At 38.7% G+C, this 8,122-nt stretch overlaps 1 pseudogene; it reads right to left on the bottom strand.

The window, feature by feature from the left end:
• Positions 1–6,706: 6,706 nt before the first annotated feature.
• LOC148998695 (acid phosphatase 1-like) lies at positions 6,707–7,844 on the bottom strand (annotated as a pseudogene).
• Positions 7,845–8,122: the final 278 nt, after the last annotated feature.

The following is an 8,122-nucleotide window of genomic DNA, read 5'->3' as shown; positions in this document are numbered from 1 at the left end:
AGAATACCAAGAATAGTCCAATAGAAGTGTTAAGGCCCTAAACAAACATCAATAATAAGTTAGAAAAGAAGTCGGGAAGATCGGATGTCATTTGAGTCAAAACGACCAAGGTTGCTGTCAAGAACAACTTTGGTCGATGGTTTTGGTCGATGGTATCGACCAAAATGATCGACCAAAAATAGCATCAAGGCGTAATAGTGGATTTTGGGGATTTTGGTCCGAAATGAGTCTTCCAAAGTGTTCGGATCAATCTGAAACTTGGAGGCATACTTAACAACAGTAGTAGGACACTATAAATCAGGGAATTAACCCAATCCAATGGTCTAATTAAAAAGCCCCAATTGGAGCTATCAAGTTCAAGTGATAAACATCATGGCATAAGTTGGAATTGATTGCATTGATGAGGAATAGCATGCAATAGCTAGAGGAACTAATAGAAATTCGATTGGAATCATATGGCAATGTTAAACATGAACATAATACACTCTATAGCTCAGTTTGATATCAAATGGTATGATGTTAATAGGTAAATCATGGAATACATATGCTAGGCGTGAGATATAAGCATTAGCATCAATGAATGGCTAAGGGAATCATGGATTGAGCATGAGTAGGTACTTGGAGTGGTGGTTGCAAGGTTGCAGCACCATTCCAAATGTCCCATCAGCAAGATGACAATAGGAAAGAGTAGGAAATGGTAGGATAGAGAGTGAAATGAAGAGTCTTACCTTAGTGTAGAAGATGAAGGCAAGAATCAATGATAAACTAAGTGTCTTTGATGAGATACCCTTCACACTAACCGAGGAGCTGCTTTGGGAAGCTCTCCCCACGTTCCCAAGTGAGAAAAATGATTGCAAAAGGCTCAAGGCTCGAGGTCATATTAAATAGAAAAGGAATATTCCATGGAATCATTAACTTGGCAGACTGGGACATTTTGGTCGATGGTTTTGGTCGATGGTATCGACCAAAATGATCGACCAAAATGTTTTCAGCAGAAAACTCAGGTTTAGAACAACAACTTCAAGTAGGGATTTGAAAGGCTATACAAGGTCAAATTAAGTGAGGTTTTCTTCCACAATTCAATCAAGAAGTCTAGTTTCGGGGAATACCTTTGGATTGTGCACAGGAGGTCATTGTACATCAACCATATTAATCTTCTTCGATGCGCAAACTTTCCTTAAACACTGACAATGCATTTAAGCAAGGGATATCATTGTCAATGTCCATGGGCTCAGTCTCCGAATTATGATCATCAATCAGAATGGTCCATAAATCTCTTCTTCCACCGCTTCGGGTCCTCGGACCTGAATACAACAGTGGATCCGGGTCAGGGTCAAGGTTAGAATAGGGCTGGATATTACATCATCCACATATAGTAAACAGGAAGCTCTCATGTCTTCTCACGGGTTGGTTACCGGTCTTGAAAGCCCATGAGCCCAAGTCTATCCATATGCAACTCTACCCATAAATGGCCCCCACAATGTGATTTATGTCCCCTCACGGATTGCTTACCTGTCTTGAGCGCCCATAAATCCCCATTGCTACCACGGGTCGTTCGGTCTCAATACCCTTCCGATTCGGGTCTAATATAACAGGGATATAACCTAGCCAAACACTGCTAGACAAGTCCTAGGTATGACAACCAATAATCTGGGAAAGCGTCAAAGGGCAACATTGGAAATATCCCATACTACTCCCAATGAGGTCCAAGGACAGAAATGTCAAAAGGACATTCCCCAATCCCAAATCATACCTAAGCAATCACGATCATAATTCAATCATATCATCCACGACAAATATCACATCGTATGAAAGAGTATAATAAGACAAGATAAAATAGATAAGAAAACATACATGAATAAGTATTCATACATAATCAAGTACATAAAGTAAATATGGAAATAAGATCCTAATGTACTTGCAGCATTCATATCATAATAGAAACTAACATAACAGTAGCAAATCTAAGTAGTTCCCAAATTAGAAACTAAATCTATGCAAATCTATGTTAATATGGTAACAACTTTCCTTACCTTAAATAGATCCGAGAATATTCCGGACGAACAAGAGAATGAATCCAAAGTTAGCAAATAAACCCTAGAATAGCATCACACAATCATTAGGAAGTAGTCCTAAAAGATTAAGCATGAATCGAATCAAATCAGACGAAGAAAACAGATTTTGCTGTTGCGGGTTGATTGGCTGGGTAGCGTTGGCCAGTTGACCCAGGCAGTCTGCCCAAGAGCAAATCCGAAAGTAAAAATATAATCTTGACCGAAACCTATGCTAAACAAACCGGAATGCGACGAAACTTGGAGGGATTGTCTAACACAGTATTCTAAGCCTAGAAAGCATAATTTAGACATCAAACCACCATTAAAACATTACTTCCTAATTTAGAACCATAGTTTCTATTTTGGTAAAAATCATAGTTTTCATTGAAAACATGCTATGAATGAAAGAGATGAACTAGAGATGATTAGATCTCATTCTAGTATAAGAACACAGTAGATCAGAGGTATGAATAATTATAGAGAAGCATCTATAATGCTAGAATGAATCAAAATAGGAAATATTATCATAGTTTAAGAAGAAATCATAAGAATCATGTTAAGAATGAATGAGATGATCATAGTACAAGAGAATGAAAAGAGATTGTAAAGATATGACTACAAGGTTGCAGCATCTTCATCATAATCTCAGTTCAGAGATGAGAGTGATAATGGAAAGAATAAATCATTAACATAAAAGATAGATTACTAACCTTTAATTGAAGAACAAGAGAGAGAGTTTCAAGATTGCAGGATTAGGTCTTCTTCTTCACTCTTGGAGGCTTGGAGATGGTTTCCCTTCGTTCTCTAAGTGTTATGGAGGCTAGGGATACTAAAACCACGAAGTCATGGGATATATATAGCAAGATTCTCAAAAAAGAAGATTCTGTTCGAGTTCAGCAACTCTGGGTCGATTGGCTGGGTAGCATTGGGCAGTCGATCCAAGCACTCGATCGAGGCTGACAGCAAAGCCAAAAATAGGGATTTGAGGGTCTTCCACTACTCGGAATCAAACGAAACTTTAAACACATATTCTATAACATACCTAGCATGAAAAATGCTTTAAATCATATCCCACCAAGCTCTAAGGTCATCAACTAATCTTCTCTTCATCAAGGTGCGGTCTCTTCTCTATATCCAACAATGTCTTCAAGTATGGGGCATCATCTTCAATCTCCATAGGTTTGGAGTCGAACACTATATAATCTACCAATATGTCCCATAGTTGACTTTCACTTCTACTTCGGGTCTTCGGACCTACAATCAAAGAGTATCCGGGTTAAGGTTAGGGCCGGGTTTCACATATTCAGCTACAAGCACGCCCTAATCCTACTTATGGATTAGGTTAATTACCCTAATGATGGCAGACTCGAATTGACGGCTGCGGCTAATCATTATCGAAGGGATAATCATCGCATAACCTAAACGTTATCTCAGGAGTCCTCTACTAGTCCCAACTAGTAGAAGTCTATCGTTAAACGGATCTAACTGTTAAGATCCAACGACTACCCCAACTAGTAGAAGTCTATCGTTAAATTGATCTAACCGTTAAGATCCAACGACCACCCCAAGAAGGCTCAAGTGCATCCAACGAAGGAGATTCGAAGGTACACTCTATATAAACCTCACTGCCATACGAGGTGGAGGAGGATCTGAAACACACACAATTTGATACTCAGACTCAGATTCAGATACATACTGATAGACGTAAACTATCAGCGGCTTACGATCTAGATCACCTTTCCCAGTTCTTTATTCCTTAGCTCTGTGCTTCTAGCAGAGCCGTTTGTGATTAAGTTCATCAACTGACTTAGCCTTCAGAGGTGGACTCCCGACCCCTGCGGTCGGGCCACATCTAACGCTTTCGTTTTGCAGGTCATCCAGAGGAGATCTAAGGGTGAGCAGATTTTGGACGCATCACACTCATATTTGGCTACAACTCGCTTGAAGCAAAGTGTGAATCAACCAAATGAGAGAAAACTATTAAGATGAAACAATTTAGTCTAATACAAGGTTAATCAACATGAAAATTAAAGAAGTAAACAAAACACCTAGAAATAAAGACATAGAAATAAACAGCTCTAACTCGATTATTACCTAATAATTGCTGTACCTCACAAGTCACATTAATTTGCTGGCCGACAGTATCTCGACCCTTAACTTCCAAAGCATTGAAAATATTAGGCATCTTGCCCGGGGAAAGGCTACATCTAGTACTGGGCCAATGATTTGAGCGATACACCCCAGGTTTTTTTCTTCAAGTGTGGAAACTCTAGTTCTCAATTATTAAATTCCAACAAAACACTTCACTATCAACTGAAATAATAAAAAAGAGGAAACTTCAAAGTTTATGGATTTCACAATGAAGAAACTCAAAGCTAGTTATACAACTATTAAGAAAAATGAATCAAAAGCCAAAAGGGGAAACTGGAATTTTAGAAAATAAGCATTTACACAAAGTCAGCTCATATAATCATTATCGGAAGATTCAGAGCTTGCAATTTCATTATTTGGTTTGATGGCCGTTTCAACAATCATCCTTCTATACCGGATCATTTTAATCACCATTCTTCATTGTGTACCATATATGCATACTCTCGGCCAAGCAAACACCTCATGATTAAAGTTTTTTCCATCATGGACACTTGAAAACCAAGTGCATCATTCTCGCACTATTCAATCCTTCAAAATTATACGTTCCTCCCTAAGAATAAAACTTCTTTCAAAATGACCCCCAACTCTTTAAAAATTATTTATGAATCCCATAATATAATAACATCACAGAGAGCAAATTTCATCAGATGTCTACATCGCCTAGGTTTGTTTCTATATCGTACACTCTCATGAGAAATATCATAACTTTCTCGTTTTATATCGGAATCACAATCCAAAAAGTGCATTGGAAAAAAAAGACTTCATGAGCTAAGTTTCTTCAGTTGAAGATGAACCCAGAAAATAATTTCATAACTACCAAAAAATTCATCCAATGTGATCCTTGTGCAATGACCTGTGAAATCCACCAAGGAATCATGGCTTCGCCCAAAACACTTAAATCTTCTCATAAGTATTCAAAACCATTGTAATAGTGTTAATAACCCTCTAAAAACATAGCGAATGCTTAAAGCCTTCTATGAGACCTTCACTTTAAGACAAACCATGTACTATTAAAACACACTGTCTTTTGGTTGCCAACAATGACTACACATACAATTTTAGACAATGGAACAACACTTTCTCTTTACTGGAGACTTTGCAACTGAAGAACTGTCATATAATGTCAAGAGCCTTAGTTTCTGATTTTATTCATTATTGTATGTGGTCATTTCAACGGTTCATTCGGCACCTCTTGGGAACACTGTGAGGCAAGGTTGCTCCATTCCATTAACAAATCAAGGGGACAATGGCATCTAGTGTTATGTTTTAAGTAGTGAATTTAGCGTGAAGTCAGCGTGGGAGTTGTTTAGGAAAAAAGGTAGCCTTTTGGGTACTTCTCTTTGATATGGAAGGCAAATCGGCCTCCAAGAGTTGCAACTTTTGGTTGGATGTTGATTGGGGGAAGTTCTTACTGATGGTTACTGTATTCAAGAGGAATCACTTGGGTACCTAGATGTGATTTGTGCAAGGTAGAGATAGAAACTACTAATCACTAGTAAGCTAAACATCGATGGTAGCTCACCGGTAACCTAGGTCAGACTGGAGCGAGTGGAGTCTCTCGCAACACTGATGCTTAGATGATATGTCATTTTAGGAGATGTTTTGGAGTAGTTCAATCAAATTTTAATGCTGAGGTGGAAGCATTGGTGTATGAAATTGAATTGGCAAAGGCAATGGAGCTGCAAAGAGTATGGGTAGAAAGTGATTCAGTAGCCTTGGTATTCGTAACCCAAAGAAGTTAACTGCCTCGGTATGTTCAGCAAAGATGGCAGGCGTTCAGGTCTTATCTCAGCTTGATCTCATAGAAGATCTCTCATTGTTTTAGTGAGGCAAATCGTGTGGCAGATATCCTTGCTAAGTCAGCTACGAAGTACAATCATCCTCCAAAGTGGATCAATGGCCAAGAGCCATATTGCAGGAACTATCTATGATGCTATGGGTATATTTCAAGATTTAGAAGTGTTCAGTTACGATGTGAATTAGTATTCTGACATGCTCGAGGATTTTGCCCCCATTGATGGCAATGCTGAAGGTGGGGGAGGGATCCTCTTTGATGTACTTGTAGTAACTTTGTTTTTCGCTTCTTAATGAAAACAATCGTTTTAGCAAATATATATATATATGCGGGAATCTTCACTCCCTGTATACCATCAAGAGTTCTACTCAAGAGCAGTCACAAGAGAGTTTGTTTTTGTTCTTCTGATTAAGAAAAAGAGAATAGGTTGTCTTGGCCTTGGAAGTGTAGGGAGCCAGAATAAGGCTCTCCTATTCAAATTCGAAGGGAGGTTTCTTAATGAAACTCAATTTACTGTACTGTTGGTATAGCCTAAAATGATGCAAACAGTGAGAAATAGTACTGAATGTTCTAATTATATTAATATTCAAACAATGTTCCATATCCAAGTCAAACAGAGAGTGCATGGGGTGTGGTAATGGAAGAAGCATCATGTTAGGAGACTTTGGTGGGGTTGAATGGTGAGGAAATAGACATGCCTTGCCTTTCAGGGAATGTAATACAAGGAATTGGGAAGTTTAAATGTTCTCATGGCACTAGGATGTCCCAAAAGGCTGGACCACTGTGATCCAACCATTCCCCATATGTGATACCCTTTATTGATCAGCTTCCTCCTCTGCTCTGCTTTGTACTGTTCTGCTGTCATGCCATTGTTCTCATAGCTCCTATTACAAACACAAGAAGGGGAGATCATACTAATTTGAAATAATGAGTATTCCGGTTATGAAATGGAAAGGAGAAATTGAGAGGACCTGCAAAATGAATCTAGCTTTTCTTTGAACAAAGTGTGGACGAACAGAATTTAACTCACCTTAATAAGAGACTAGACCAACCAAAATAGCCAACCTTAAGGAGGTTATCAGTTGTGGGAGCCCTGAGGTGTTCTCCTCTTGAAGAGATCAAGAAGATCTTCAACCCTCTTTTTTTTATCTCTTTGAAGAGGTTCATTGAGTGCTCCAAAGCTGGAGCTTTTTCCTCCCACACCCATTTTTCAAAGGCTGTAACGTTGAGCATCTCCCCCTAAACAGAAATGACTAAACAAAGTTACAGGCAATATATCTAATGAAACCATCTTCATTTTTTTTAAGATTTGCTCAACAGATATGGTTTCAGATATGGGATCAGAAAATCAATGACTACAGAAAGAAGTCACCTGAGCATTGATCAAACCTGAATCTCATTTCTGTTCTGGGCTTAAAGAAACTAAAGTACAGCTATATACAGTACCCGTGGTGATGTTCCTTGAAGTACGGAACAGTAGAGAGAAGGGTATCATCAACATCGAAGATCCATGCATCTTTGCCATCACCACCCGACCTGAAGGTTTTACTGAGATAGATGCTGCATTCTTCTAGTGCTTTTTCTGAATCAACTCTATACTGAGTGGAACTCATGTACTTGCCGATGTAGTCTGTGCATTCTTCAGGGACAACTTCGAATTGACGAATGTTATGGAGCTCGACATTGATCCTCCAAGCTTCACAGTAGTTCTTCAGAGTTATCTTCAGGTCATCCGAGTTCTTCCCTATCTTCCTCTGGTTCAAGACGTTCCAGTCTGCAACTGCTACACCAACAAGGAGGATCAAGAAGCACAACAACAGACCCAGATTTCTTCCCATTTTCTTCTTCTTGTTCTACATGATCAAAAGACAAAATGGATTGGGATTTTTATATTACTGGTTTCTATTGACGGCGGTTTTTCGGTTAAATTCCATTGATGATGGTTTCAAGATTAAAAAACCAACATCGGTGGTAGTCAGCAAGTGGAGTTGTCCTGCAACGGTTCATTAGAATTCATTTGCTGGGACTTCCATCTATATCCTATTTTTGGGCAAAGACTTCATCAATATCGCTTATCGTCATAAAATCGGTTTCTTCCAATTATTATTATTTTATTTTTTAA

Source organism: Hakea prostrata, unplaced genomic scaffold (assembly GCF_041222555.1).
Source record: "Hakea prostrata isolate BN-2017 unplaced genomic scaffold, UWA_Hpros_2 contig_183, whole genome shotgun sequence".
Lineage (NCBI taxonomy): Eukaryota > Viridiplantae > Streptophyta > Magnoliopsida > Proteales > Proteaceae > Hakea > Hakea prostrata.
Note: the sequence above shows the minus strand (reverse complement) of the source record. Positions and strands in the feature narration are given on the sequence as shown.